The sequence below is a fragment of the Etheostoma cragini genome, chromosome 12, assembly GCF_013103735.1.
Source record: "Etheostoma cragini isolate CJK2018 chromosome 12, CSU_Ecrag_1.0, whole genome shotgun sequence".
Taxonomy (NCBI): Eukaryota; Metazoa; Chordata; class Actinopteri; order Perciformes; family Percidae; genus Etheostoma; species Etheostoma cragini.
The window spans coordinates 25,035,573-25,053,548 of record NC_048418.1 but is presented as its reverse complement, the minus strand read 5'-3'; the positions used below and the strand labels follow the sequence as shown (position 1 = coordinate 25,053,548).

The following is a 17,976-nucleotide window of genomic DNA, read 5'->3' as shown; positions in this document are numbered from 1 at the left end:
TTCTGCACGACTATTTTAATAAATTGATACAAGCAATAAATAACTGATTTGCCAGAGAGTTCATAGCTTGCAGTCATGTGCTTGGCACACACGCTCATTTTCATTTCATTCTTTGAGTTAAATAGAGAGAAAGGAAGCAGTTTGGTTTAATTCTTCATCCTTATACCTGCCTGAGGTTATTGTCTAATTGATGTTGATCCTGCGCGCTTTTGTATAGTATCAGAGATGAGAACTGTATGGATTAGTCCAGATTCAGCGGCAGATCTCGTCCTGTGGTCCTACCTGACTCTGCTGAGAGACCGGCGTCAGAGTACACTGAACCTGAAAGGAGATTCCAGAGACCGACTTCTGGGATCAGGCATTTATAAGGAAAAAATGTTGTGTGCTACATTGTCAAACTAGGCTCTTGTGTTCCACTATCACGCACTAAACAGGACTACACAGAACAAAATGGCCATCTGTTGTGCATAAAACTCCTTTCTGTCGGACCCGGGTCATTTTGTTTAGTTTGATCCCAGCTTTAAAGACTCCTGTGGACCATTCGGGCACTGGCGCTTTATGCGTGCGCTGAATCTATACTGTACAATGTGTTTCTGTTTTTAAAGATGAGACTCTCATGAGATGAGACTCATTTAGGATAAAAGTCTGTTAACTGATGCCGTTTTTTCTGATCTCAGCATATGGAGCGCTGATGCACTGCTTTATGTTGATTCCCAGGTGGGAAATCCTAGTGAATCTCTCTCACAGACACACACACACACACACACACACACACACACACACACACCCGCTAATGAACATGTCCAATGATAGATTACAGAGAGAAAAGTCTCCAGAGACAGATCAAAAGAGACTCTCTTAAACACATGCATACCTCAACACTTGTTAGATCCTCTTTTATTCCTGCACACATGCATGTATGCACACTAGGCAAAGACACAACCCTACACACACACACACACACACACACACACACACACACACACACACACACACACACACACACACACACACACACACACAATATCACCAGCTATCTCATCTAGGACAAGTGTGCTGTGCTGTAAATTCCCACTAAAACAATGTGTGTTCACACATTAGCATACAAGACGGAAGCAGCACCAGGAATAAAGCATTCAAGACAGATACCCTCTCTCTGGAGTTTAAATGAGGTATCTGATTCTGCACGAAGAACGGTACTGCCAAATCAAAGCATTTTCAAGCAACAAGTCTGCTGTGTGATTTCTGCTCCGGTGTTTTGATCAGAAACACTGTAATGTGCTCAACCTTTCGTTTCTCTGCAGCGTGCCTGGATCTTCTGACAGAACACATGGGATCAGAGCGAGGCCTCCTCTGCTCCTCTAAACAAGCTTTGTGTTGTTAGTGAGAAGGGTGCCGCCATCCAAAGTCGCAGAGCAACGCTGAGTCAGAGAGACAAGCTGTTTGCTATTGTTATTTGTTAACTCCCTACACAAAACCGAGGACTTTTCTCACTAAATTCCTTATGGCAAAAAAGCAAGCCAAAACATTAGCCAAGTTACAAATCCAACTCTCTCTTTAACCTACTGGATGAAGGGTGGGTGTGTAGGGCCACATGACAACTTCCTGTCTAGATTTCGACCAATTAAAGGACACCTTGGGAGGGGAACAGACAGGTAACAAGTGGTGATTAGTGGCTGTGTTCAGGTGAGCCAAGTGGGCATTTAGTCATGGAGAGTGGCTCCACAGTCATGTGATTACACAGGCATTTCTATCAGTAACTCAAGCAGTAACTCTAAGTACTATAGGCCACAAATCTGGAGAAAATCAGTTACAAAAAATTGCTTTTGTCCCTTATTAAGGGAGGCTGGGGGAATATGAGTTCCCCCAGCCTGCCTATGGCCCCCCAGTGGCTAGGTATGGTGAGAAAGGTGTAAACCAAGCCCTGGGTATCCTGCTCTGCCTTTGAGAAAATGAAAGCTCAGATGGGCCGATCTGGAATCTTGCCACTTAGAGAGAGGGAATGACATGCAGCAAAGGGCCGCAGGTTGGAGTCAAACAGGCGGCCGCTGCGTCGAGGAGTAAACCTCTACATATGGACACCCGCTCCACCAGGTGAGATAATCCGGCACCCAAAAAACGTAAACAAATGCCATTTCTTTTAACAGTCTACAGTGGGAGTCCATCTGCCTATGCTTACACAATGTAATGATTTTTTATTTGAATTTCATTGTCTGATAAAAAGGCACAGGCATTATCTTACAACTAACCACACACAAGTCAGAGGCTGGAAATATTATTTTATATATTCCTAAACCCAGATGGTGGCTTTCTGTAAGTATTTGACATAAACATTTTTTCCCTTCAACCCAACTGGGTGACATGGGGTTAATGAATGGCTTCAGGCTGCGTGGAGCCTCTTCCTCGTCGTGACTAATCCTAATGACTAATCCTGTTGTAAACGATAGACCCATCACTCTTTCCTTTACAATGTGTCTCACGCGGCCTATTTCTGTACAGTACCATCCACACGGCTGCTTGGAAGAGATATCAAGAGTTTATTTTTTAACTGTTTAGCATGGAAACAACTTATTGCTACTATGTCATTTATAGACAAATTGTTCATCCTGCTGTATGCCGTGAGGTTGTCTGGTTGACTTGTACATTATCAGTAGAGGAGGTTTCTCTAATGTTGCTTTTACACCTATAGTTCGGTGTACTGGTGGTGAAGCTATCTTAATTTAGCACATAGGTGTAATTTATAGGGGTGATGCAGGCTTTACACCCCCCCTCCCCCCTCCATTAATTAATACTGGCCAGTGCAAACCACCCCAAAAACCTATTATAATTTCCTTTACATAAGTAATGACATTTGCACCTTAAATTGATGCAGAGAGGCACAAATTGTTGCAGAAAATTCACCAGAATGCTAAAAATGAAATGTCAATGAAGTCAATTTTGCTCGAAAGTGAAAATCTCAATCCCCCCCAATGTTGAACCCAAAGTTACGACCTCGACTTAGCAGAGTGGCGTAACGAGCCAACGCCTGGCCCTTTAGCAGGATTATCAAGGCAGGAACTCCGACTATAGCACCTCATGACGGCACAATGTCCACGAGTGGGCTACCATAAATAGGACAGGACAGGATCATAGAGACACAGCGTATTTGAGAAAAGATGACTGAGAAAACCAGAAGTAGCACAACAACAACGAAAACATTAGTGAATGCGCACCATAACACGAAAATAATCACACGAGGGCGGCCCCTCCTGGATTTTGCGGCTTTTTTGTTAGACGGAAATATTGGATTTTGTTGGAGCTTTTGTGAAAGTTGCGATAAAAGTTGCGATGTTTCTTGCGTTTGTTTTTTGTATAGTTCTTTAACAACAAAAATAACTTGTTTTGGGGAGAATAATAATTATTACTATTAATTAATTACTCTGGGCTGAAATTTCCTAGTAACCTTACCAAAAAGGCTCAGGATGTTGGTATATGATGAAAGTGGCTGGTGGATTTAAGACAAAAAATAACTTATTGAATGAATCAAACATGAACATGTCTGTAAGTGGCTTGTTGATCTTTCCCTTGTTAGTTAGTTTCCTATCCTGGGCCGGGACACATTCATACGGTTTTACAAAGGACTTATTGGACTTTAACAACGAGCAGAGCTCTCCACAATTTAGGTCCTCCTGTCCATCTCTTCTGTGCTTTTTTTCCTGCATCCACCGTGTGTGTTTGTGTGTGTTTGTGCATGTGTCTCCTCCATGGATGTATTAAGACAACGGTCTCTGAAACAAGGACACGAATTTGACCCGTTCTCACTCCTGCTTGGTCAGTGTCGATCAGAGTCTCAGATCAGATCAGATCAGAGACTGCTGGGATTGCTGGGATTGCGAGTAATGGAAATGCGATGGGGAGCCCTGGCTGTCAGTCGACATCTTCCAGCCACACGGGCCCCTGATTGGTCCGGGCCCTTAAGCACCGCTTACCCTACTTACGGATAGTTACGTGTCTGACTAAGAATAAAGGATGGAGACAGTGTCTGGAAACAGCTAGCCTGGCTCTGTCCAAAGCTAACCAAACTTGCCAACCAACACCTCACTAATTAACTTGTTATGTCATTTGTTTAATCCATACAGAAACCAACGTGTAAAAACGGCATGTTGCCTTTTGTGTTTTGGGACAGAAGGACGGACTGAAGTGCACGGCTCACAGGAAAGGTTGTTTATTGAGGAAATAGGGGATGGGGGAGTGGGAGCAGGAAGGTGGATGGCCGGAGCACGGGACAGGACGAATGGACCCCCCCATGACACTTTTGTATTACTTCCTGGCTGGGCAGTGGGACCAGTCACATCCTGGAGTCATCCTGTCAGTGTGGGGTTGCCAGGCAACCAGCTATTGCTAATGCAATTTAGTTGTCTAGGCCTATGAACATAGCCTATATGAACGTAACATTTAGGAGAGTTGTATGAAACTAATCTATAGTCAAAAAGATCCAGAGTATTTTTACGCCTTTACGACAGATGTTTGTTCACTGACCAATTCAATAGAGTAATGAATTTAATAAGCTGGCCCCCTCCCTGGGTGACTGCTGGCTCAAACCCCTGGAAACCCCATGTTAATGAAGGGTCATGTGATGCGCTAAATGCCATATGCTTGGTCTGCTCTCTTAATGGGGGCTTTCACAGCCAGTTAGCAGCTCCTCAGTCACGCTCAGCCATCAGACAAATATGAGAAAACTGCTCATCCCACAATATTTTGCCTCTTTTGGTCTGGTCTTCGGGCTCCTCCGCCACCACCACCGATGTCTAAATTCAATGGGGGGGCTGATGGTACTCTTCACCTATATAGATATACAAAATATTCGTTTAGCGATGAAATCTAATCGCCAAAGACTTTTTACATTTCATTGAGCTGTACATTTGCATCTCTGCAACACGTCTCTCCTAATTGAACCCTCCTAACTGAACCCTAACCCTAATGCCACCGTAGCCAACAGGTGCTGCATCGTATTGTAATAGTGTCTTCTGAATGCATCTTATGTCATCACAGTATGTTTCAGATCTATTTTAGATCACATTCATATTGCTTCTGGTTGTGTACTTTGTCTCATATCGCTGCTGGTGTTACAGTGAAAAGCAATTTCATGGCAAGTTGGTAAGGCTCCATTGTGTCTGAAGATGAATGCTGTGTTAGTACGTGGCTTTGGCGAGTATGGCAGATGCTCTCGGTTCAAATGCACTGCCGAGTATATGAGAGGAGCGGAGACGATCAGTGCTTGAGAGGCTTGACGTCCACTCATGGCCCATTTCAGTCCTTCTCACTAGATTGCATTTCTGCAATTATGGCTTGTTCCTCTCCACTGAAGTGGTATGCACAGAAATCTCTTCATCTTTTTGGAGAAAGGTTGCAAATGTTCTAATAAAATTGTCTTTTTTGTACATTAACATTGCAACGTTTAGTTTTAAAAGAACATCTTTTGCTACATTCCCCCTCTCATTGGGTTCAACTTGAACACGCCATGGGTTGTGGACCAACCATGAGCAGCTGCCCCTCCCCTTCGACCCCCTTTTTCCATGCACTAACTGCAATGAGACACAGACGCACACACTTTTGCCTCTGGAATGGCATTGGAATTGAATTAGCCCAGGGTGGCTTAAGCATGTGGGCATGTGTGAACCTGTTAGCGGGGTGCGAGTGCATCATCTTTCACAATCAGCCGGCTGTGTGATGTACCCGGGAAAATGAGGCTGCTGTTGCTCTGCAGATGGAGCGGCGCCTCGCTGGTGAAAATGTATTTGCGAGACAGAGATAGAAGGACAAAGATGAATGAGAAGGGCCGAGGCTGGAATGACTTGATTTGTATGTTAGGGTCACACATTACTCTTAAAAGCATGTGGGCGTCACCATACAGAAGGCGAAGTTTGTTCTGAACATTTTGATATTAAACACATGGGGATCAGTTATATTCATGCTATAAAGGTCAATTGAAGAAGATATGTGAAAATGCCCTCAGACCTCGAGGGATTTCAGGGCTCACTACTGTGGGAATTAGTAACAGTGAGAAACGTGTTGCATCACCTTCAGTCCAATGAGTTCCCTCTGCTTCCTGTCTGTGTGATTTAACTCGCGTGTCTGCTTTGAAAGCACTTCAAGGAAGGAAACGTAGTACTCACTTGCCCAATGAGACTCTGTGGTTGTTTTTACCAACATTTTTATATGGACTATTGTGTCTAACGTACTTGAAGCACAGCCTTGAAAAGCTATTCATCCACGCGATGCATATCTGTGTGTTTTCTTTACTGAAATTACCAGTGAGTTTTCAAAGCAGCCCTTGAGGAGGAAGCGTTCATGTTGCTTGGTGACAATGTTATCACATGGCAATCCAGGAAATGTCACCCTGCGGTTTTGGGCTGCGAACAGTTCTGTGACTGTGCTATCTCTCTGTTCCCATACCACAGTGTCTTCCCCAGGCGTTGTTCCTGTAGTTGTTTAAGATGAATCTCAGAGTTTGCTTTAGTCGGCTGTTGTTTGCCATAGATTTTCAGATCATGCATAGTTCTTTCAGCCAGATAAAATAACGTTATGATGGAGTAACCGGGGTGCTCTTTCTAGATTTAGAGCCTAAAGCTTTGTTGAAAATAAAAGCCTAATAAATGTGGAATGTCTGATGTCTGAGCAAATCTAACATGACAATTTAAAGGGGTCCCTTCTTCACAATTCTTTGATAAATATTAAGATAAATATGCCATTATTTTTATGAGAATAAAGTGACAAGAAAACGGTTTTGATTATAAAACAGAATATTTAATATGATTTAATTTCACATGTCAGATCTCATATTTTATTTCATTATATTTTTTCACAAACAATTAAAACCAAATTTTAAAATCTAATTTTTCTCTCACAGTGGCCGTTATACTCTGTGGTTTCCTGATGCTCACTGGAGAGTATTTACACTTTATTGTAGTGTGTAATTATTTGTCTCTTTCCTAAAATATAAATCATAGTTGAGCAGCCATAGGCCATGTAATGATAGATTCATATCACATTTTCAGCACTATACACACTGTGTTTATTGAACTTCTTTTATAGACTTCCATCAAAGTCAATAAGCGCCTCCTTAGCCCGCACTCGGTGCTTATCGACTTGCCATGGGGGGGGGCATGTAAATAAAGCAGAAGTGTGTTTCAGACGGAAGAAAAACTCCACGCATCGTTGCGCCATCACACCAACAGGAGCGGCTCTGGAGAGCAATCAGTGCTGACTACAGCCGTCATATTGATGGATCTATCAGCCACTGGCTGGGCTCCCAGAAGCCCCTGGCTCTGTGGTTGGGCCATATTGTCAGCTCAGTTTGACATCAAGCACCAGGAATCCTAATCCTTCGCTCGTGCTCAACCACCTACTGACAACTTTAATTACAGCCTCAAGACTCCAAACGAGACCAAAGAACCACGTTTTATGGTGGAGATAGGAATATGTTTATTAAGATGGGGTCTATGGTGGTGAAAATAAACTCTGCTCAGTTGTTATTGTTGTTGAGTCAAGAGTAACACTCCCATACTTATTTAACCCTTCAGGTCAAATTGACCCACTTCAAATTTTTCCAAGAAGAAAAATGGTACAAGTTACATTTTTATTACCTGAAATCAACATCCTTACCTTATTTTCTTTGATAAACATGTATTCTTGGCTCAATTCAGAAAGTTATTCTGGATATGATACTTGTGTTTTTTCTATAATGGATTTTTAACATGAATTATACAAAAAAACTAAATCCCACTTCCATTTTTAAACGTGTTCTAGTTCCCTAAACACGTTATCTCAGTTGTTTGAAATTGAGATAAAGACAATATTTGTTAATAGATTATGAAGTAAGATTTTAAATAAATGTATCTCCACCGTAAAATGATGCATAAAGGTTTGTCAGAATACAGGAAAATGATCTTCAAAGCAAACAGGTACTCTATGCTGACAAAGCAAAGTATTCTTTTGGAAGTAAAACATGGAGGATTCATTTGTTCATGTATTGTTAGGTTGCATTACTGTTCTTGAATCTTACTTCACAATCAGGTCTGGACAATGAGGTAAAAGCTTTTTATTCATTTATGTTGCACAATGAAAGCCTAAAACATATGTATGTCACTTGCTGTTTGATAAGGGAAAGTAGAGGACATACTGCACTTCAATTAAGGGGAATGGGTTGCTCTTCCTTGTTGCAGCCTCTTAATCCACCTAACCATGACCAGAGGTAAAAGACTAGGTAGGATGCAAAGCTTAAGGAAAGCTGAGGCAGAGTATAGCGCAGGTATGCATTTCTTCTAACTCCCTCCTCTCCTCCTCTCACCACTGTGCCTGAAAGGTCAGTGGCAACTAGCGAAAAGTTAAAATAATTTTAAGTTTGAGCGCACTGCGGCTATGTCGAGCGGTGCTTCGCGCTGGGGCTAGGCAATGTATCGATACTGGATCAATTTAGGCTGGGTATCATTCAAAGAGTTTCTGTCAAACTAGTTTCACCAAATCTGGTTTTTGGCTGGGTTTGTCTCTCCTGTCAACAGGTACACCAGTCGGACTGGGGTCTCTGAGCTGGTTGTCATCGTCATTCAGGAAACACTTCTCCATCTGATGTCCTCAGACACCACAGCTCCTTCTGGTTCAGCCACAGCTGTCAAAGCAACACACAAATCCTCTGCCTTCCTGTTACGTGCTATGTGTCTAAATAAACGTGTTCCTTCCCCTCCAGGAGCTAAGTAGCTTTGCCCAACAGTCCTGCCTCTCTCCAGACCTTGATAAGGGATGCCTTCTGGGCTTTGATCTCATAGTCCAGACTGTTTCCTGTGCCAAGAAGGCAAACACAGGAAGTGTGGGATTTTGGGCTGTAACACTGCGGTAACAATACGAGTAAATCAGTGCTTAGTGACAGCAGCTCCTAAAGGCCCATGGGAAACTTCCATATCTAGAAAACAGGAAACAACAAAGTGTATGCAAACTCTAAGATGCAAAAATCCCCAAATAATAGATTCAATTAAACATTATGCTGCTCAAGGAAGCCCCTGTGATCTGCAGGCGTAATCATTTAAATGGGTTTGATAGAAATTCCAAATGATGAATTGCTAACACACATCTTTGGGGTGTGGAACTGCACTAAAACAACAACAAGACCAATTCCTAGTTTATTTTGCTAGCTGAAGCATTTTCTAAGTTTTTGCGACATCTTGTTTGGGAATGCTTTGAGCAAACCCAGCTTTTGTTATTGACCTCTTTGCAGAAGGTGACAATGAGCCTTAATGAGGATTATTATGTGATGCAATCAGCTTTGAAGAGTTTTTAAATCCACTTTTAATACAGAAAGTAACAGCTGTTCCTTGATGCCCACGCATTAACTCAACAGATGTCACTGTGTAATCTGGAAGCACACCTGCTGTATGTAATGTGTACAGTATACTGATGTAACATCTGTTTCCTTCCCCTTTCTATGGTATACAGTTCCAACTGAAGATCGAGTACTGCACATGGTCCCTTTTATTTGAAACGTTGTTTTCTCTTTTCTACCACAATGCTAAAATATTAGTTGCTTATTTCGCCCTTTAAACACCGGTGCATGTAAAACATCTTTCTGATGTTAAATTATTGAAATATGAATCAGAGGTGCCATTCTTGCTCGTATACGACCCTTTCGGTTGCTGATTGTGACAAAAATGAAAACATAACCCTTATTCAGAATAGTGCAATAAAAAAATATAAATAAACTGTATGTTCAGTATGTTGTTTAGGAGAATGTATTATCCTGTTTAATTAGTCTGAGCATATTAGAACCAAATAAATTATCGGAGGTTTTAAAAACTGAACGCTGAGCATTAATTGGTTATTGGTTATTATATTCGACAGGCATTTATGAAGTATTAATACGTTTTTATCATGTGTTGTCACATTGCCACTGAATCACGCTTGTATATTTTAGCTGGAAAATTGGCACAGTGAGATTTCAGCTGTGTGTGTGTGTGTGTGTGTTTGTGCGTGTGCGTGCGTGTGCCAACCGTTCTTGGATGTGAATTTGTGGGTAAGGACGAACAACAATTTAAAGAACTTTTTGTCATGTAGTTGTAAGAGCTGTGACCCAATAAACAGTCCCACACCTGTTCCTGCCAGTGTGTGTGTGTGTGTGTGTGTGTGTGTGTGTGTGTGTGCATCCATCCAGACCAAAGTGACGACTTTCGCTGTTGACACAACCTTTTCACCTTTTAACACACCCCGGGCTGTTCAGTGTCAACAGATTATGAAAGCCTTGTTAGGACAATTGCATGTTACAAGACCCTTGATCTTCACATGGTTCCTGTACTGTAGAAGAATTGACTCTCCCTGCACAACATTTGCGCGTATGCTCTGCATTCACAATGTACAGTGTAGTGTGTGTTTCTCGTTTTCCAGGTCGCATTCAAGCCAGTGAACATGCAGGGTCGTGTTTAAACCAATCATAGGATTTAGATGAACTAGTGTGAGAGTAGTCCATATCCACGACATTCTGCCTGCCAGGATTGTTCCATTGCCACTGGAAGTTCCGCCAGATGTCCCCCATTGCCAGCTGGATGTCCGTCACATGCCTCTTTATCTGTGTTTCCAGTAAATCCAGTTAGCTAGCTAGACTATCTGTCCAATCAGAGGACTATTGTTACCTGGTCCTCAGATCTCTGCAGGGTAAATCCAGACAGCTAGCTAGACTATCTGTCCGATCTGAGGACTATGGTTACCTGGTCCTCAGATCTCTGCAAGGTAAATCCAGACAGCTAGCTAGACTATCTGTCCAATCTGAGTTTTACTTCTGAACGTACCACATGTTCCACTAAAACAAGTTTCTTCCAAATGCTGTTTAGAAGAGGCACCGTGGCTCCGTCCGGTGCTTAGCGTCACCCAGAAGTTTGTGATTGGTTTGAAGAAATGCCAATAATAAAGCAGAGCACATTTTTTCTTCCATCCTGGAATGCTGTGGGAACTTCCTCCGCAGTGCTATGGAAGAAGGTCTGGAAAAGCTGGATTAATGTGAGAGGAACCACTATGAATCTTTAATCTAAGGTCCAGCAATAACGTCACATCATATGATTTGCACAGCACTTTGCATTAAAATAACCAGAAAAATGGACTTCGGCTTATGTGAACCAATCGAAATCTTCGATCACAATCAAACACTAAGGCTGCATTGAAAAAAAGCATCACCAACCACAAGTCTGCAAGTCTTCTGCCTTCCTTGTGACTCACATGCCTGGAGAGCAAAGAGAGGTCTTGTTTGTGAAAGCCCCATCCTGACCCACACAACGCCGTCCAACTCCCATGGCCGTGTGAGCCGAGGCTGACGGCCGACTAATGAATCTCGCCGAGGCTTCCTCGCAAACAGCCTCATGAATTAGTCATCACCTTCCCTTGACCTGTACAGTGATACCATCTCAGCCAGCCTCGACAGCCCCCCGAGGATCACAGAGGTTATGTAAGTTGACAGATAGCAGACTAATGCGAAGACGTCGTGCAGTCAAGAGCTGCAGAATTGTGATTGATGATGGCAATCTGTTGTTTAAGTGCAGCTTGTGTTGCTATGTAAATATATTGTGATGCACTTGAATTCAGTAACACACTGCTGGTATTGGATACACCGGCTTTGTCACTCAATGAAGATTTATGTTCTTCATGTCATGAACTAGCGTAAATTCACAACCAAAGAAGGTAGACCAAACATTCATAAGAATTCAATTAAAACTAATGTATCTATTGTTTTTATGTATTTAATGTATTACTTCAAAATAGGATAAAACATGTATTTCAGTAGAATCTGCAGTGTAGTGAGTGCATGCATGAAAAATTTGCTTAGGCTCGTGCACAGCGCAGCAGCACACACACATGCAAAAGATTAAAAGTAAAAATATGACAGGGCAAATCATCTATACGATGACCTCTGATTGGTTGATTGCCACACCGGGCCACTCGGACTGCCTCCCAAACACCTGCAGGGAAAAATACCCAAGAACCACCCACAGAGTGGGAGGGATCATCGCTATGAGCAAATCAAAATACGCAACAATGAGGTAGGCGTGGTCGCACAACAACCATAATTTAACCTTTAACCGTAAATCTGCCTGTGTGTGACACAAGTTATTTGCCCAAACACATAAGATGGAATGACCCACCTGTACGGGAACTTTATCACTAAGTGGGTAGAAATGGACCAACCCCATTCATGTTGAACCAAAGTTTTGTCTTGCGGACTACAAATCTTCACAAAGTCTTGCAATTTGTTTTAATTTTATGCAATCTATCTCACAAGTATGTCACATTATTAGCTTTTTTTGGCATCTTGTGTTCATCAATAGAGTCACTTCATCATGTGCTGTATCAATGTGAGCGGTCTGCCACGTCTTTAAACTCAATTACTAAAACAATATGCCATGCTGATGGAAAAAATACTTACTAATTCATTACCCTCTTGTGTTTTATGATGCCTGCAATAATGACTGCACATTACAATGTTACCAAAGGCCTTAATGAACAGAATGGAGTGTAAAGGGCTCCACAGAGCACAACATGAAGTATAATTACTATGTCTTACAGTGAAAAATGAGGCTCATAAAAACAAAATAGCAAAAAGGGTCACGTTTGCATTTGCAACATCATTTCAAATCTAGGAAGTTATTTCCCTAGTGTTTTTATATTATTAATCAGCCTCTGTTGCTTAATTCTACAACACAAGTTACAGTATATTTTTTAAAACACAATAGTTACAGTATACCCTGAAATGGAGGCTTTCACACTTGTGCCACATCCAGTTTGTTGGAGATAGCATGTAGCATTAGCAAAGAAGTGCCACCTACAGAAACCAAACCAAATTTAAGCTCTATAAATACATATATTTTAAAATCTAACAAGGATGTGTTGTGTGTCGTTATATTGCCAAAATCCGGCGATTTATTACTTAATAGTGCAACTGTTGGAGCACTTTAAACTCTTTAGCTCCTTGTTTAGTTTTTTTTTAAAGCAAATTTCTTTTTGTTTTCAGCTGGAGGAGACTCAACCAGAGCTAAAAAGAAAGTGAACATTATAGCAATCAAGGTAGGGATCAACCAATACTGTTTTCTGAAGGCCGACAGGACGATTAGTTGTTTAATATGACCGATATGCAATTACAGTGAAATTAAAATCTTTAAGTCAAAATTGAGATTTTGATTTGTCACAAACTTCAACACAAAACTTTGTTGAAAGGCCCTGAAGATCCGTGCAGGTGTTTATAGTTAACGTGGCTGATCAGACCTTTTCCAGGACCGTGTGGGTGCAGATAGACGGAGCGATTGACGACTTCCTGAGCCCACTGTTCCGAAAACCGAAGCAGAGGGACAGACACAGAGCTGTCTTAGAGCCAAAATCATTCATTAATTTTATCACTTATTAGGCAAATGAATCGCAGAGACAGATCCTCTACAAACTGTCAAAAAACGGCCCAAAAATCAACCATGGCCCATAACTGGTCTATCCCTAATTCAAGGTGATATGTCAGGGTTGGGTTTATCATCTTGCTTTGGAATTCTTCTGAGTTCTGGCTTTTGGGAAATATATCTCATGTTCTTGCTAGCACTGTTATGGCGTTTTTCCACTGCTGGTAACAGCTTGACTCGACACGCCTTGACTCGCCTCTACTCGACTCGATTCTTTCTACGTTCGTTTTCCATTGCAAAATGAGTAACGTCTCAGCGTGGCTGGTCACCATAGCTAAGCGTGATGATGTAATTTTTCAACGCGACTCACAACAGCACGTCGGCTACTCGCTACAGCCAGGAGAAAAGTTTTGTTTCAAAAGAAGCTGAAGTAAGCAACAAAAATCACAGTTTGGGAGTTCAGACGTCGACATGACGGTTGTTCGCCGACACAAAAGGGTAAGTTAAGTTTCCTGGTAACGTTAGCTAACATTAGCATGTGTTAGGGGCCCCGGTCACTAATTACTAACGCTATACGCGAGCGTTATATAAAGTACATGAACTTTAGCAACCATGATTACACACCAACATGTGTGCTGTTTGTGTTTCAGAGCATCAACGCTTTGCAAAACCGCCACCGCGGACCATCTGGTGGGCGACGTCCGACCGGTGAGATCTCCGGTTGTGACCTGCTGGGCTTCGTATAATCTTTATATGACTGGGATGCATCTGGGACGGCGGAGCCGGTGGGGACACCGTCACAGGGTGCAGAGGAAGAAGACCGGGATGTACAGGAGGGTTTGATGTGCTACTTGAAAAGCTAAATAAAACCTTTTCTTGGATAACTTGTCTTGTTTTTTTAAAGTAACAGTGTGCAATATTGGAAACGACATAAAGCCCCTAACAGCCCTTAATATTGAACAGTTGATAAGTGTGAATAGTGCGAGTAGAGAGTAGAGAGATTATAGAGAGTAGATAATCTGTCGGTGTCTGGCTAGATTTATTTTTTAAATGTCCATTTGTTTCGGACACACGCTCCTCACTCTTGTCTGCTAACACGCAGTGATCCGACCAACCAGCAGTCTGCAAGTTTTCACGTCACCTTTTGGGCTCGCCTCAGCTCGCTTGGAACCTCGACTGAGGTAGTACTAAAAAATATGTACCTGGTAGCAGGTCCCAGGGACTTGTTTTTGTAATGGAAAACCAAAAAAGGCGAGTAGAGTCGAGGCGTGTCGAGTAGATACCACGCAGTGGAAAACCGCCATTAGATAGATACATGATGTCTGTGAAGTGTAGTGCAGAAACTCCCCAAATCAGTGAGTCTAAAATACCCATCACATCGCTAAAACAAGTAAGCATCGTCTGTCTTGTCTCGATTCGCTGAGGTTCATGTATACACAAACATTGGATACAGATTTGTTGGTCTGAAAATGGGGGACTGGTCACTCTGTTGCACAAGCCATGTCACAACTTCAGATCCAAGAGTGAAGCCATGTCTTGACTGCAAAGAGGGTAAAATAGTGACACATTGTTCACAGATTGTGAGATACCCAACTGAGCATTCGCTCAATCGTGGCATTCTCACATCCAGAAAGGGTCATATGGGACTCGAGAGAGAGAATCACGACCCACTGTGCCTGCGAAGTCACACAAGAGTCACAATCTGTGCTGCTTCTGCTTGGCCAGGCGTCGTAGGTTCAGACAGATGGGAGGGAGAGAGTGTCATCTGGTCAAGGCGTGGCAAGAAGGGCGCCAGGGCAACCTTTGTGTAATTGGGGAGATGGTCTCTGCGGGTTAGCTGCTGAGCTGACACTAAAACCTGTAGCTGTACCACCTACCGGGTACAAGCAGGCTCAGTAAAGCGGCAGCAGCGCTGCTGATCCGGTGTTTAGTGTGCTGGACAGAAAGTATTTAAGTTAACAGATCAGTGATGCTGTTCTGTTTTCATTGTTCTTCGTGCAGTTAGCTGGAAGTGAATGTAGCCGCGGTGTGTTTTTTTATCTGGACTGACTGCACTGGACTATATAATGTGGTACCTAAGTAGGCAATTTGTCTCTGTGTGCTCTGATTAATTGGGCATGCAGTTATCACACCAGTCATAATTTAGTTTGAATGAAAACTCAACTCCTGGCTGTGTTGAAAGAAGGAAAATACAAGAAAATAGCTCCAGTAGTGAGTTTTCTTGAGTGCAGTGCAGTACTTTATCATGGCTTTATTGTAACTTATTCCCTGATATATTGTTTTTATTCAATCAGTCAGTTCATAGGTTATCATGTTTTTATTTTATAGTCATAGTTCATATTTAATTATGATCTACTGCATTGTTCCCTTTTGCACTATCACCATTGCACACAGTCCACCATAGTACCTCACCTTATCATGGTCATGGTCCCCATGTGGACCAAAGTACGAGTGTAGAGTGTGAGGCATTGTACCCCCCCAACTGCTCAGGGTGCTGGTCCAGCACTGGCAGCCCACTCACTCTGACATTTGTTACATTAGTGCATGTGTGTGTGTATTTTAAGAACAGAGTGTAAATTGTAATTTCCCCACTGGGGATCAATAAACTGTATAAGTTATCTATCTATCTATGAAGGTAGCCTAGTACTAGTAGCCTTTAGATTCAAATTGAAAATTTGGTGTTCTGATCTGAGGGTTCCCACTTTCACCCCTGCATACAAATGCAACATGTGTATGATTTAATGCTGTATTAATTGCCATTAGTGAAAGGTAAAAATATTTAATGTACATATATTCATGGATGGATCACTGTATGGACCGTCATTGAGACCCAGAGCCAGATCATCTATTAACTTTTCCTGTTGCAGAATAAGAAAACGCTATTTATTGCACAACCAAGGTTATGTAATGTCTGTTTCTAAATGATTTTAGTTGTTTATTGCACTAAGTTGCAAGTTAATAAAATGTCCCGGAAAAACTAAAGGAACAATTACATTTTTACTGTACTGTGCTTCCCAGGAGAGTGTGTGTTGTTTGAGTTTCCTGTGCATCTTGTCTTCTGTGCCTGGGTACATTAGAGTGGCTCACACTGACATTATACCTGTGTTTGAGGGGGATGTGATTTGTTTATACGTGGTGAGATTGGAACTTTCTCAGGACTGTGTGGGGGTGTCTAGACCATAGACTGTATATTAATGGACAGCTCATGTGTGACGTCACCCATTGGTTGGTGGAGATCTGCTAGGAGTCGTTGAGTTTGCCGTTACGGGCGCAGCCATCCTGGTTGCTGATGTGACAATTTTAGCCGAAGATTTGGGCCCTAATAAATTCTCATCTAAACCCCGACCCAGCTTCAACTTGAGCAGAGGTCTAATCAGCCAGAATAACTGAAATCATCTGTAATAGGTCTACCTTTGCTGCAAATGATGGTGAGATGCAGGTGGATGTAGTTGGGAATCTATCTTTGGCTTCAACTGACTGCACCTGCTGCTGAGTGCTATTAAGACACAGCAGTGTGGGCCCTCTTCACCGTGTTTTGGGGAATATCTCATGCAACCTCTTTTTGATCATATTCTCTTCATTAAAGAGAAAAGGACATATTCAATTTGGATTTCAATCCTGCTTAGAAACCATGCAGCGGACTTCAATTGAGCATAACACGAAACACAAGATTTTAATTGACTAAGTTATTGATTATGGTATAAATGAATAACCGAGGTTTTGTTATTGCCTCAAAGATTTACCCACTGCTCTAATGACCTGGATTATCAGAATTGTATCAGCAGCTGTTGCTTGGCTGGTTCCTTCATTCATTTTGGACCCTGGATTAATGGGCGTATTAGCCTTTCTTCAGTTTTTCAGTGCGGATGTGCACACTACCACTACTGCTCTACGGGCCCTGGATTGTATCCACTGTCATTTCAGATTTGACAAACTTCATTTTTAATATTCAATCACACTGTGACCAAACATGAACTTTTACTAACATAGCTTTATCCCCTTTTCTTCCTCTGCCCTTCTTCTGTCTCTTTGTCTAATTTTGGATACAGAGGGTTATGGAGGGCATTTGCTAGATGTCATGAAACCACATGGAATAAATGACTGGGGGAAATGGGTGTTGAAGATGAAGAGGGTGAGGGATGGAGAAAGGGACAGACAGACAGAGACAACGATGGGTGGATGAAAGTTATGGCACTGCATTATGCATCGCAGATCATCACCCTGGGTGGCTTGTTTTATGGGTTGGTGTCAGGGGTGCTACTCCTGCTTCTCACTCTGTGGCGATGGGCCTGTTGCCATGGCAGCAGCAAAGCCTGCTCATTAGCAAATATTACACTTGGCCTATAGAGAGAGAGAGAGAGAGAGAGAGAGAGAGAGACGGTTGCAGACTATGATGGACAGCAGACAGACAACATTAGGTTTACTATTGGCAGACATACATATGAAAGACTTGAGAAGAAAGTGTGAAACACGTGCATATGAAATGATCTGAATTTATTTTAGAAGATCTTCTTTTGCTAGACGACTCTCAGTTCAGAATTATTCCGATTTTTATTTTGGAAGAAAGTTGTCACCCAGTGAC

General features: G+C 42.2%; 1 long non-coding RNA gene across 1 annotated transcript in view; it reads right to left on the bottom strand.

Moving 5' to 3' along the window:
- Positions 1–6,622: 6,622 nt before the first annotated feature.
- LOC117954492 overlaps positions 6,623–17,976 on the bottom strand; it is a 20,479-nt gene continuing 9,125 nt past the window's right edge. Inside the window, exons 2-3 of the long non-coding RNA XR_004658835.1 lie at positions 17,326–17,328; positions 6,623–6,691 (exon numbers count right to left, since the gene is read on the bottom strand). This is a non-coding gene — a long non-coding RNA (uncharacterized LOC117954492). The remainder of the gene's footprint in view (positions 6,692–17,325; positions 17,329–17,976) is intronic.